The 15,152-nt window shown below is 35.4% G+C and overlaps 1 protein-coding gene across 1 annotated transcript in view; it reads left to right on the top strand.

Annotated features, from left to right (window-relative positions):
* The window catches only part of LOC306856321 (uncharacterized protein), a 1,000,538-nt gene that overhangs the window by 1,070 nt on the left and 984,316 nt on the right, over positions 1-15,152 (top strand). The window lies entirely within an intron of this gene.

Raw genomic sequence — 15,152 nt, forward strand, 5'->3', positions numbered from 1 at the left:
TTCGTTTTACTAATACACGTTTTCTTATTTATTTAAAGGATGTCTAGGCTAAAATGGCACAACTTAAATGTAATATATTTAATATGTCTAATGTACAGAGCTGATTTCTCATCACAAGAGCCTGTAAAACACTTAAATTTGATTAAATGATTAAGGTTGATTAAATTAGGCTAATTGTAATAAAAAACCTCTACACCTTACCTTATTCAACCTTATTGTAATGAGATAAATTCTCATTTATTACTATCGATTTTAAACTACCTAAGACACCTTTTAGATTTATAAAATTTAAAAGGGATAATTAGATTTTGTTATTGTAAAAGTCACAACACATTGTTATAATTTATAATTGTCATTTAATTTTATAAAGACGTTATTGTAAAAGTCACAACACATTGTTATAATTTATAATCGTCATTTAATTTGATAAAGACGTTATTGTAAAAGTCACAACACATTGTTATAATTTATAATCGTCATTTAATTTGATAAAGACGTTATTGTAAAAGTCACAACACATTGCTATAATTTATAATTGTCATTTAATTTTATAAAGACGTTATTGTAAAAGGCACAACACATTGTTATAATTTATAATCGTCATTTAATTTTATAAAGACGTTATTGTAAAAGTCACAACACATTGTTATAATTTATAATCGTCATTTAATTTGATAAAGACGTTATTGTAAAAGTCACAACACATTGTTATAATTTATAATCGTCATTTAATTTGATAAAGACGTTATTGTAAAAGTCACAACACATTGCTATAATTTATAATTGTCATTTAATTTTATAAAGACGTTATTGTAAAAGGCACAACACATTGTTATAATTTATAATCGTCGTTTAATTTTATAAAGACGTTATTGTAAAAGTCACAACACATTGTTATAATTTATAATTGTCGTTTAATTTTATAAAGACGTTATTGTAAAAGTCACAACACATTGTTATAATTTATAATCGTCATTTAATTTGATAAAGACGTTATTGTAAAAGTCACAACACATTGCTATAATTTATAATCGTCATTTAATTTTATAAAGACGTTATTGTAAGTCACAACACATTGTTATAATTTATAATCGTCGTTTAATTTTATAAAGACGTTATTGTAAAAGTCACAACACATTGTTATAATTTATAATCGTCATTTAATTTGATAAAGACGTTATTGTAAAAGTCACAACACATTGTTATAATTTATAATCGTCGTTTAATTTTATAAAGACGTTATTGTAAAAGTCACAACACATTGTTATAATTTATAATTGCCATTTAATTTGATAAAGACGTTATTGTAAAAGTCACAACACATTGCTATAATTTATAATTGTCATTTAATTTTATAAAGACGTTATTGTAAAAGTCACAACACATTGCTATAATTTATAATTGTCATTTTATTTTATAAAGACGTTATTGTAAAAGTCACAACACATTGTTATAATTTATAATTGTCATTTAATTTTATAAAGACGTTATTGTAAAAGTCACAACACATTGTTATAATTTATAATTGTCATTTAATTTTATAAAGACGTTATTGTAAGTCACAACACATTGTTATAATTTATAATTGCCATTTAATTTTATAAAGACGTTATTGTAAAAGTCACAACACATTGTTATAATTTATAATCGTCATTTAATTTTATAAAGACGTTATTGTAAAAGTCACAACACATTGCTATAATTTATAATCGTCGTTTAATTTTATAAAGACGTTATTGTAAAAGTCACAACACATTGCTATAATTTATAATTGTCATTTAATTTTATAAAGACGTTATTGTAAAAGTCACAACACATTGTTATAATTTATAATTGTCATTTAATTTTATAAAGACGTTATTGTAAAAGTCACAACACATTGTTATAATTTATAATTGTCATTTAATTTTATAAAGACGTTATTGTAAAAGTCACAACACATTGTTATAATTTATAATTGTCATTTAATTTTATAAAGACGTTATTGTAAGTCACAACACATTGTTATAATTTATAATTGCCATTTAATTTTATAAAGACGTTATTGTAAAAGTCACAACACATTGTTATAATTTATAATCGTCATTTAATTTTATAAAGACGTTATTGTAAAAGTCACAACACATTGCTATAATTTATAATTGTCATTTAATTTTATAAAGACGTTATTGTAAAAGTCACAACACATTGCTATAATTTATAATCATCATTTAATTTTATAAAGACGTTATTGTAAAAGTCACAACACATTGCTATAATTTATAATTGTCATTTAATTTTATAAAGACGTTATTGTAAAAGTCACAACACATTGCTATAATTTATAATTGTCATTTAATTTATAAAGACGTTATTGTAAAAGTCACAACACATTGCTATAATTTATAATCGTCATTTAATTTTATAAAGACGTTATTGTTAAAGTCCCAACACATTGTTATAATTTATAATTGTCATTTAATTTATAAAGACGTTATTGTAAAAGTCACAACACATTGCTATAATTTATAATCGTCATTTAATTTTATAAAGACGTTATTGTAAAAGTCACAACACATTGTTATAATTTATAATCGTCGTTTAATTTTATAAAGACGTTATTGTTAAAGTCCCAACACATTGTTATAATTTATAATCGTCGTTTAATTTTATAAAGACGTTATTGTTAAAGTCCCAACACATTGTTATAATTTATAATTGTCATTTAATTTATAAAGACGTTATTGTAAAAGTCACAACACATTGCTATAATTTATAATCGTCATTTAATTTTATAAAGACGTTATTGTAAAAGTCACAACACATTGTTATAATTTATAATCGTCGTTTAATTTTATAAAGACGTTATTGTAAAAGTCACAACACATTGTTATAATTTATAATTGTCATTTAATTTTATAAAGACGTTATTGTAAAAGTCACAACACATTGCTATAATTTATAATCGTCGTTTAATTTTATAAAGACGTTATTGTAAAAGTCACAACACATTGTTATAATTTATAATTGTCATTTAATTTTATAAAGACGTTATTGTAAAAGTCACAACACATTGTTATAATTTATAATTGTCATTTAATTTTATAAAGACGTTATTGTAAAAGTCACAACACATTGTTATAATTTATAATCGTCATTTAATTTTATAAAGACGTTATTGTAAAAGCCACAACACATTGTTATAATTTATAATTGTCATTTAATTTGATAAAGACGTTATTGTAAAAGTCACAACACATTGCTATAATTTATAATCATCATTTAATTTTATAAAGACGTTATTGTAAAAGTCACAACACATTGCTATAATTTATAATCGTCCTTTAATTTTATAAAGACGTTATTGTAAAAGTCACAACACATTGTTATAATTTATAATCGTCGTTTAATTTTATAAAGACGTTATTGTAAAAGTCACAACACATTGTTATAATTTATAATCGTCATTTAATTTGATAAAGACGTTATTGTAAAAGTCACAACACATTGCTATAATTTATAATTGTCATTTAATTTTATAAAGACGTTATTGTAAAAGTCACAACACATTGTTATAATTTATAATCGTCGTTTAATTTTATAAAGACGTTATTGTAAAAGTCACAACACATTGTTATAATTTATAATTGTCATTTAATTTTATAAAGACGTTATTGTAAAAGTCACAACACATTGTTATAATTTATAATCGTCATTTAATTTGATAAAGACGTTATTGTAAAAGTCACAACACATTGTTATAATTTATAATCGTCATTTAATTTGATAAAGACGTTATTGTAAAAGTCACAACACATTGCTATAATTTATAATTGCCATTTAATTTTATAAAGACGTTATTGTAAAAGTCACAACACATTGTTATAATTTATAATCGTCATTTAATTTTATAAAGACGTTATTGTAAAAGTCACAACACATTGCTATAATTTATAATTGTCATTTAATTTTATAAAGACGTTATTGTAAAAGTCACAACACATTGCTATAATTTATAATCATCATTTAATTTTATAAAGACGTTATTGTAAAAGTCACAACACATTGCTATAATTTATAATCGTCATTTAATTTTATAAAGACGTTATTGTAAAAGTCACAACACATTGTTATAATTTATAATCGTCGTTTAATTTTATAAAGACGTTATTGTAAAAGTCACAACACATTGTTATAATTTATAATTGTCATTTAATTTTATAAAGACGTTATTGTAAAAGTCACAACACATTGCTATAATTTATAATCGTCGTTTAATTTTATAAAGACGTTATTGTAAAAGTCACAACACATTGTTATAATTTATAATTGTCATTTAATTTTATAAAGACGTTATTGTAAAAGTCACAACACATTGTTATAATTTATAATTGTCATTTAATTTTATAAAGACGTTATTGTAAAAGTCACAACACATTGTTATAATTTATAATTGTCATTTAATTTTATAAAGACGTTATTGTAAGTCACAACACATTGTTATAATTTATAATTGCCATTTAATTTTATAAAGACGTTATTGTAAAAGTCACAACACATTGTTATAATTTATAATCGTCATTTAATTTTATAAAGACGTTATTGTAAAAGTCACAACACATTGCTATAATTTATAATTGTCATTTAATTTTATAAAGACGTTATTGTAAAAGTCACAACACATTGCTATAATTTATAATCATCATTTAATTTTATAAAGACGTTATTGTAAAAGTCACAACACATTGTTATAATTTATAATTGTCATTTAATTTTATAAAGACGTTATTGTAAAAGTCACAACACATTGCTATAATTTATAATCGTCGTTTAATTTTATAAAGACGTTATTGTAAAAGTCACAACACATTGTTATAATTTATAATCGTCGTTTAATTTTATAAAGACGTTATTGTAAAAGTCACAACACATTGTTATAATTTATAATCGTCGTTTAATTTATAAAGACGTTATTGTAAAAGTCACAACACATTGTTATAATTTATAATCGTCGTTTAATTTTATAAAGACGTTATTGTAAAAGTCACAACACATTGCTATAATTTATAATCGTCATTTAATTTTATAAAGACGTTATTGTAAAAGTCACAACACATTGTTATAATTTATAATCGTCGTTTAATTTTATAAAGACGTTATTGTAAAAGTCACAACACATTGCTATAATTTATAATCGTCATTTAATTTTATAAAGACGTTATTGTAAAAGTCACAACACATTGCTATAATTTATAATTGTCATTTAATTTTATAAAGTTGTGTTGTTCCACTTATCAAGTGTTAACATTTGAATGAAAGGATTGGCAGTTCTCCATACAGTATGCAGTAGGAGACACATACATTTGCTGAACAGAGATTGCTTGCGTTGATAGATTATAACAAGTAACATGACATTGACATTCAGGCCTTGTTCATCAACAAAACGTCATATGAAGTGTGTCCAGGTCCTCCACATATTTAAAGATCAATAAACAGACATCCCTTGATTCATTAGGTATTTTTATATTTATTATTTTACAAAAATAACTAAATTTGTTTTACAAAAAATATGTTCTATAAGAGATATGTTTAAACTATCATAAATGAGCAGCTGAATGATCAGATAAACAGTTCTTGAAATGCAGTACACATACATACATGAGCTACACAGAGAGATTCCTTGCCTTGTTAGATTATTCACAGAAACATGGCATGGACTTTCAAGCCTTGTTCAGCAACACAATTTGATATGAATGTGTCCAGCTCCTGCAGATACTCAAACAATCAGAATATTGTATTGTACAGATGTGCTGTATACAAATTATGCAAGGGAATGTGGGTAGATGTATGATATATTAAATCAAAAACATATGTATAATAAATATAAGTATGGATAGTTTGGTATTGCACATGTTTTATTGCACAGTGGGGAGAACATTTAACTGTTTGTGAGGTAGATATGGCCTGAGGGAAGAAACTGTTCCTGTGTCTGGTCGTTCTGGTGCTCAGAGCTCTGTAGCATCGACCAGATGGTAACAGTTCAAAGAGGGAGTGTGCTGGATGTGAGGGGTCCAGAGTGATTTTACCAGCCCTTTTGCTCACTCTGGATAAGTACAGTTCTTGGAGAGTGTGAATGTCCCACTGCAGGTCCTGAGAGATGAATAAAAAGACATCTCTTGCTTCATCCGATTCGACCCCAGGTAGTCTTTGATGGCATTTTGTTGATTTTTACTGTCCATCTGGAGTAAAGCAGGCCCTTTCACCTCCAAACAGAATAACTGACGGTGACTCTGTATCCAGCACAACACTGGGCCAATGTCTCTTAAAAACTTCCACTTTATGTCCTCTTGGCACTCCTGTTAAAAATACAGAATACATGTGTGTTGGTCCACTAAATATTTGTCATACTAAATAGTATTTACCTCATCATTTTGCATACAAGAATATTTATGATTTTAAACCACAAAAATCAATCACTACAGTATCTAGAGAAATGCTCCCACCGTTCCTCCAGACCTTTCTTTACTGGTGAAACTGCAGCAGGAACCCCTCATCCCGGCAGAACTGCTCTGCATCAGGCTAGGAACAAAAATGTGTAGAATGCTGTAAAACATGACAAAGATTGACAATCATTATGTGATCTTTCCATTCATATAGAATGATACAAAGATAATATGTCACAAACACAGAGTTATCCTGCAATTCATAGTGAAATGATGTGGTTGCTCAACCAAGTTACTGTGATCAGTGTATATCATTAAAAATATAATCTGTATGTGTGTGTGTGTGTGTGTGTGTGTGTGTGGGGGGGGGGGGTAAGTACATATCTGTGAGTGGGTGAGATGAGTGTTATGAAAAAAATTGCACATTAACTCAACACTCATTATATGTTGTAAGAATCAGTGCACTAATAAATATATAGTGCACTGTTTTTTTGTGACATAAAATGAACTAACTGAATGTGCAATTTTTTTAATAACCCTTTTTTTATAATAGCTAAATAACACTCTTACCTACTCATATACACACTCTATCCCTCTCACATATGTATTCATCTCTCCCCACACACATGATATTCTAATGACACTGATCACAGAACCCTTCCACAGTATCTTGGTTGAGGAACCACATCATTTCACTTCTTGCTGGATAACACACACACGCACACAAACAAACACGCATATGTGACGGTCTTGCCTGGGTGGTCTGCACAGTGGAGACAGCGTGTGTAAATAGGGTTTCTCTGATTCAGTAAGAGAATAAACCATTTCTACATAAAACATAAGACAGCACACAAATTGATTACAATTGAGTCTGGTAACAAACACATTATAACTCAATATTGAGCAACACACTCGACGCCAAACATGACTCAACAGAGTCCCAACATATTCATTAAAAGATACAGTCACAATAAAGCAAATATTTGTGTGCTTTGGACACTTATAAATGGTAATTCTGAGACCGTGAAAAACGTGCAACTTACCCACAGCAATGCTTCGTTAACTCTGCTGTGGGCGGTCCCTACTCCACACGCTAAATTATATCACGCACCACATAGATGGCGCTGTCCCCATTTATGCAATAATTTAACATACTTTTCCACTCCGTTACATGCACCCCCCTTAAATTATGCTAAACTGGGGAAGCGTCTGTATAGTAGTAAAGTTTCACAACACAAGAACCAGAGAAAAAAAGTAAAAGAAAAACAAGAAAATGACTGTGTGCTTGTCCTTGACACTTTTCAGCGTAAATATCAATTACAAAATTCCTCCATAAGAGGTATGCAAGAATGGACCGGTACCAAAGTTCAGACTAAACATAGACTAAAGAGATGCCTTAAACACCTCTCTTTACATACACAATTCAAGGACTGAAAACCTGACTACTTATAAGAAACGTCTCAGTTCAAGACAAAATCCATCTTATAATTCACCCATGGAAAAAGGTTTTCACCACATCAAAAAGAGAAATAACAGATGGGGACGAATCATGCACAAACTGATTATTCATCTCACAGATCAATCTTTGTGGAGGTTTAATGGTCCTACCAGCCCTAGTTCTTACTGTGTCTGTTCGAATGTGTTCTGGTTGAGTGCAAACTACAGGGTTAACTGTATCCGGAACAGGATTATTGTCTACTTGTGAAAGTGGAAAAACTGGCTTAACCAATGAGTGCTGTGTAGATGTCTGATCTAACTCATTGCCAGGAAGTAGTCCTTTATCCAACAAATGTGGAATGTCACTTCCTAAGTCACTTCCCTGTTCAGCGGATATTGAGCTGTTACAGGCATCACAGTCTGCCTTCGAAATGGAATTCTGAACATCCAAAGAACACTGAACTCCAGACAAGGCCACAGAGACAGTGTCGTTTTCAGGGCAGTTGGGCTGATCAGACTGCATAACCCAGTGAGCTGTTCTCGTATCACCGTCGGGATGATAAGGCAAGTCTGAGGTCGAATCAACAGAATGAGACTGAGATGGTAAAGCGGTTCCATCATCTTTGTACAGAAAGTTAACAGGGAGCAAGATATTCCTGTGCACAACCTTTTCTCTACCTGTTTCTGTGTCTCTTATCCGATAGACATTAACGGATGATCTCACCGACATAACTTCGTAGAGATTGGACTCCCACTTGTCTGCAATCTTCCGTTTGCCGCGCTCACCACGATTCGCCAGAAGGACTCTGTCACCGACAGTCAAAGGTGATCCCTTCACTTTCCGATTGTAGATCCTTGCATGCCGAGCTTGCTCAACAGAACTGTGCTTCTGTGCAATATTCGCAGCTTCGCCGAGGTCACTTTTAAGCCTGGACACGAAATCTGAATACTTCACAACAGTCTCATCCCTGAGAACATGTTGGAACATCACATCGATGGGAAGACGTGGGACTCTCCCGAACATCAAATAGAAAGGCGCAAAGCCTGTGGTCTCATGAACAGTGCAGTTATAACAGAACGTCAGCATCTGCAAAGACTGTGGCCACTTGGCTTTGGACTGGGGAGGTAAAGACCTTATCATGTTCCCTAAGGTTCTGTTGAAGCGTTCAGTGATTCCGTTTCCCATAGGGTGGTAAGGAGTGGTATGCGATTTCCTTATACCTGCCATATCCAGCAGCTCCTTCATCAATTTGCTCTCAAAACTCGGACCTTGATCCGAATGCACACGCCTAGGGAATCCGTAAACACAGAAGAGACCGTTCCATAAATGATGAGCAACTTGTTTAGCGGACTGGTTCTTACAGGGGAAAGCATAGGCTAATTTGGTGAAATGGTCCGTTGCTACTAGAACATCCACACTCCTGTTATCGCCTTTCTCTGCTGTCCAGAAATCAATACAAATGAGTTCCATCGGCTCAGAGGTATGTATGTTCACAAGAGGAGCACGATCTTTCGGTTCAGGAGTCTTGCCTACAATGCATCGCATACAGTTCCTCACATAATTTGCTATGTCACATTCCATGCCTGTCCAAAAAAACCTTTGTCTGGCCAACAAAAGTGTCCTGGAGCGACCTTGATGACCAGCAGCATCATGCAGACCATGAAGCACTTGTTGTTTCAGAGCATCTGGGACAATGAATTGATACAACTTTTTGTTCATGTGACAGTCTCTTTTGACTTTGAAAAGCATCCCATCTTTGATGGTAAGTTTATTCCAGTGCTTAAGAAGCTTTAGGACAGTTCGAGGCTCACTTGCACGTTCACACTTGTCAGGACGTCTGTGTCGTTGAACGTAAAAGAGTGCTCTACTCACAGCGGTATCCTGTTCTTGTGCGGCTGAAAGTGTGCTTACATTGAGCGCAGTAGCCTGATCCACATCAGGGATGTGTGGCATGGTTTCCACACCTATCATCTGTCCTACACTACCAGAACGATGTGCGTCCAATACTGCAGCTACATCCTGTGAACTCAAAGCACCTGCCGTCATCTGATATTGTCCGCCAACTCCAGTCTCATCAGAAGAATCCTCAACAGGTCTTAGTACTTGACAGTTAGTGGTAAGTCGGAAAGAATCTTGAATGACTTGATCCACAACTCCATTAACCTGACTGAGCAAAGAGTGGTAAGGTTCTGTTACAAGTCGATGGCTTACACTAGACTGGACAAAAGGTTCCCTGCTCAACGCGTCGGCGACAATGTTCTTGGAGCCGGGTACATATTTCAGATCAAAGCTGAAGGAGGCTAATTTAGCAACCCAGCGTTGCTCGCAGGCATCGAGTCTTGGCTTGGTGAGTATGTAGGTGAGGGGATTATTGTCCGTCCAAGCTGTAAAATGACGGCCCTTCAGCCAATAATGGAACTTGTCACATATCGCCCACTTAAGTGCGAGGAATTCCAGCCTGTGAGCCGGGTAATTCATCTGAGAACGAGACAGTGTCTTGCTAGCAAATGCCACTGGTCTGGCCAAAGTACTGCCCTTGGGGATTTGGGACAGAACAGCTCCCAGACCATCAAACGAGGCATCAACAGCTAATATGAAGTCACAATTAAAGTCAGGATGTGCTAGTGTTACACTTTTGAGAAGGTCCTCCTTTAAAGTGTCAAATGCTTTCTGGCATCTGTCATTCCAGTCTGTCGGTGAGAGTTTAACACACACAGCCTTAGAGTTGAGTTTCCTCCTCCTGCCTCTAGAGCCCATAGTTCCAGTCTTTGAGATCAGATCAAATAACGGCTTAGCTTTAACAGAACATCTCTCTATAAAATGTTGGTAGTACAATACCATACCTAAGAACGATCTGATTTTCTTGTGACATGGAGTGGCGCCATCAGAGTCCATCAGGTCCGCTGCTTGAACATCCGTAATGGCTTTTATTTTCCCTGGATCAGTCTTAACACCATCCTCGCAAATTACATGTCCAAGAAACTTGACTGATTTTCTCAAGAAGTGGCATTTTTTAGGGGAAAGTTTGAGATTATGGGCTTTGAGTCTTGAAAACACCATCTCCAGCCTTTCAAGTGCAACCTGCTCATTGGGAGCAAAAACCATGAGATCATCAAGATAGCACAGTAAACTTGTGAAGTTCCCGTCACCAAAGATTGACATCATCATACGCATGAACGTAGCGGGACTATTACAGAGGCCCTGTGGCATCCTGTTATATTCATGCAACCCAAAAGGTGATGAAAAAGCAGTATATTTCCTATCTTCCTCATGTAAAGGAACATTATAGAAGCCTGAGGTAAGGTCCATAGTCGAGAAGAAAGCATTTCCTCCAAGAGCAGCTAAGGCGTCGGCCTGGTGTGGCAGAGGATGGGCATCCTTCACAGTTCTGGCGTTCAACCACCGAAAATCCGTACAGATCCTCAAATCGCCATTCTTTTTCCACACCAGGACGAGAGGGGATGCGTATTCACTGTTTGATTTTCTGATTATGCCCTTCTCTTCCATTTCGTCCAGCGCTACTCTCAGTTTCTCATAATGGCTTGGCGGTACACGACGGTAGGGGAGACGAAAGGGTTTTTCATCCACAAGGTGAATCCGATGTACAAAATCTTTGGCTTCACCACAGTCCATTTTATTCCTTGAAAATATGGACTCATATTTCTTGACAAGATGTAGCAGTTTCATTTTCCATGTTGAAGACACTTCGCATGCTGTCAGATCCAAGTCTCTCAATCCCAAGTCACCCAAGATCTGCATTAACTCATCCTCAGATTCCTGGGAACCATCCTCATGTTGAAAGTATTGAACTTGAGACTTAATACAGTCACTCTCTGGGAGATCTTCAACAGCAATACATGGAGAAACATCCGCAATCTTTGCATTTCTTCTTAAGGTCAACACACTGTTTGTAGGGTTTATAACTTTAACAGGTATCCAGCCATCGCCCCATAAAGGTGTAATGACTCGACCGACCAAGATCTGCTTAGGGCTACTTTTGGACTGGGTGGGCTCCACCAGCACCGTACTTCCCACAGACATTGTAGCGTTGACAGGAAGCTTCCCCCAGACAAGGTGTTCACTCTGGGGTTGGAGTGTCACACAGTGCTTGAGTTTAACAGTACCAACCTTCTCAGGTACGTGGTCGCCTCTCCATCTCTGAGTGTTGGACAGCAAAGAAATGAACTCTAAGCACTCGTTTTGTCCATTACAGCACGGCAGTGAGACCAATTTCCAATAGTCATCTGTATTTTTTAGGAGAGTCAGCAGGCTTTTGATGGCATTGCTGCCCAAGATCATCTCATCTGTCTGGCCTGGAACTATCAACACAGGTATTATCATTTTACAACCATAGACACAGACAGGCAGATCATACAATGCTGTTGGTGTGACTCGGTGACCACCACATCCAATAATTACAACACCATCGGCAGAGCATTTTCTCAACGTTAAGGTGCTTGCCAGCAAACTAGCTTCGGCCGTCTCGCTGAGAGTGCAGGCCATTGAGCCACTGTCAAGTAAAGCAGTGAAAGACGGACCATTTTCCACAGACACAGTAGTGTAAAATAATGAATCAGCTCTGGGGACTCTTTGGATTCCTTGAAAGACGGCGGTTTTATCAGGTGAGACACTCGGTTTATACTGTTCAAATGCAGACTTGTAATCTTGTGTGTCAAAGATGGGAGGATTATCAACATGGTCTGTACTATCCTCCCTTGTGCACAGACCTACTAGTTTTCCGGACTGGGCAGAGTGGATTGACTTCTCCACCGAAGACAAGAACGCCTGGAGTGACCAGGTGACTGACACTGGAAACACAGTCGATGCTCACGACAGTGCATCAAGGCGGAATGGGCAGGATCAGCGCAAATAGAACACGGTAAGGCATCAAAACCTTCAATCCTAGGAAGTCTAATATGAGGCTGGCGTCTAGGATGAGACTGAGGTTTGTTAGAATTGGTTAACAGGACTTTTTCAAGCATGTCGATGACCTTTTCAAGGGCAGAGAAATCTGTGCTTTTCTGTTGCTGGTCGCACACCAAGGGAGCAGGCACTGGAACTGTATTAACATCAAGCTTGTTAATTGAAACTCTTTCACTTTGGCTGCGATGCACTGCACTGGTGGCTTTGAACGATAAGTCAGATTGATAGTCATTAAGCACAGCCTGTACTTCATGGGCCGACCACTTGTCAATTGGTTTGGATCTGAAGGTTAAGGCCAAGTCTTTATTCGGGCAGTGTCTGATAAACATGTGGACTATTTCAACACTGGGCTTGTCAAGTGTTTTACCTTGCTCACGCAGGCATTCAGAGGCGACATCAGCCGCTTTGTTAAGTCTCAGCCAGTAGTCGTATGGATTCTCATCCTCCTCAGGTAAAGTAGTGTAAAAATCAGCAAGAGGAACAGGTGAGTAGTGACTACAACTGAAATGTTTGCGCAGCAGGCTGTAGACAGAGTTTGGGCAAACAGTGGTGGCAGAATCACAGTTCCTGATCCAGAATTTGACCACGTCTTTTGCTTTACCACGCAGGTGTACAAGGATTTCCTCCACGTGCTCATCACCACTCATGTTGCCCTTTCTAACAAATGTCCTCATCAGATCTTCCCATTCCTCAATTTCAACAGTATCTGAACCATCTCCCCTGAATGAAGGAGGCTCCTTGACTTTTCTGTGATGAATTACTTGGTTTTGTGACACATTATTCATGCCTGAGGGGCTGTCAATCTTATAATCATCGGTGTGTTTTTTACTTGGTGTGTCGGTGTCCAAACTATAGGAACTGAGATGAGACATAATGTTCTCTGCTAGTTGTTGGCCAATTTGATGAACAATTGAACTCATCTGCCCTAACATATCAGGAACGCTATCATTCTTGGGTGTAGATGTGCAGGCTACTCTTTGATTGACATCTGACTGCATGTCTACGGCATCATACTCTCTTAGAGGACAACCCTTTTTGGCATTGCCAGGCCCACTATCACTATCGTCAGCACCGGGACTATTCATTGAAAAGGGAATTGGAAAACTTAAAACCCCTCTGCCTCTACCCACTGGACCAGGAGTAAATTGGTCAGGAATATATCGGTCACCGTTGCTCATAATGGGCAATGAAATACGCTACAATACATGCAGAATTTAACTCAATGTCAAAGAGCAGAGTCCAATAAAGAAAAAGAATAAAGTGAGTGAGTCCCTTGATCACAAAAGGCTGTGGACTGATTATGAGCTGTTAAACTGATGATGGATACGTCCAGCCCTTATGCGGCAGCACGGTGATCTCTCTCAGCTTGCTTGAAGACTCGACCCAAGGCAACACAGCGGCATCACAACTTCACGGCACCAATGTGACGGTCTTGCCTGGGTGGTCTGCACAGTGGAGACAGCGTGTGTAAATAGGGTTTCTCTGATTCAGTAAGAGAATAAACCATTTCTACATAAAACATAAGACAGCACACAAATTGATTACAATTGAGTCTGGTAACAAACACATTATAACTCAATATTGAGCAACACACTCGACGCCAAACATGACTCAACAGAGTCCCAACATATTCATTAAAAGATACAGTCACAATAAAGCAAATATTTGTGTGCTTTGGACACTTATAAATGGTAATTCTGAGACCGTGAAAAACGTGCAACTTACCCACAGCAATGCTTCGTTAACTCTGCTGTGGGCGGTCCCTACTCCACACGCTAAATTATATCACGCACCACATAGATGGCGCTGTCCCCATTTATGCAATAATTTAACATACTTTTCCACTCCGTTACACATACATATATATATATATATATATATATATATATAATGTTAGTGATATGTAAGTAATAGCGTGCCTGTGTACAGTTGAAAACACATAAGCATGCTGAACTGTTGTTTACATATGCACACAAACATTCAAGTTGTCAACGTTTTAAGTCTTCCTAAAGACAAAAGATGTTTTTTTTTAACTTACCAACACAGCAAACTTCTTTTGCTTCGGTTTGCAAACAATTAGGCTTATCTTCTTGTCGATGCTTTTTCCTGGTGCTAAATAAATAGGTATGTGACGTATTTGGACACAGGCGTGGCTTGTGACCTCACGCTTGGATGTGGGCGGGCTTGGATGTCCACCGCAGGCTGCAGCGAGATGCTCTTCAGCTGCTCTACAGAGCGCATTTCATCACTATGTTGTTCTTGCGAAAAAACACTGACACAAGGATGAACAAGTACCAGTAATATTCACAATGACTTTGGTTTATTGAATAATTAAGTAAATATAATTCCTTAATTTACCTTTGTAAAGA

Source organism: Barbus barbus (genome assembly GCF_936440315.1).
Source record: "Barbus barbus genome assembly, chromosome: 3".
NCBI classification, from domain to species: domain Eukaryota; kingdom Metazoa; phylum Chordata; class Actinopteri; order Cypriniformes; family Cyprinidae; genus Barbus; species Barbus barbus.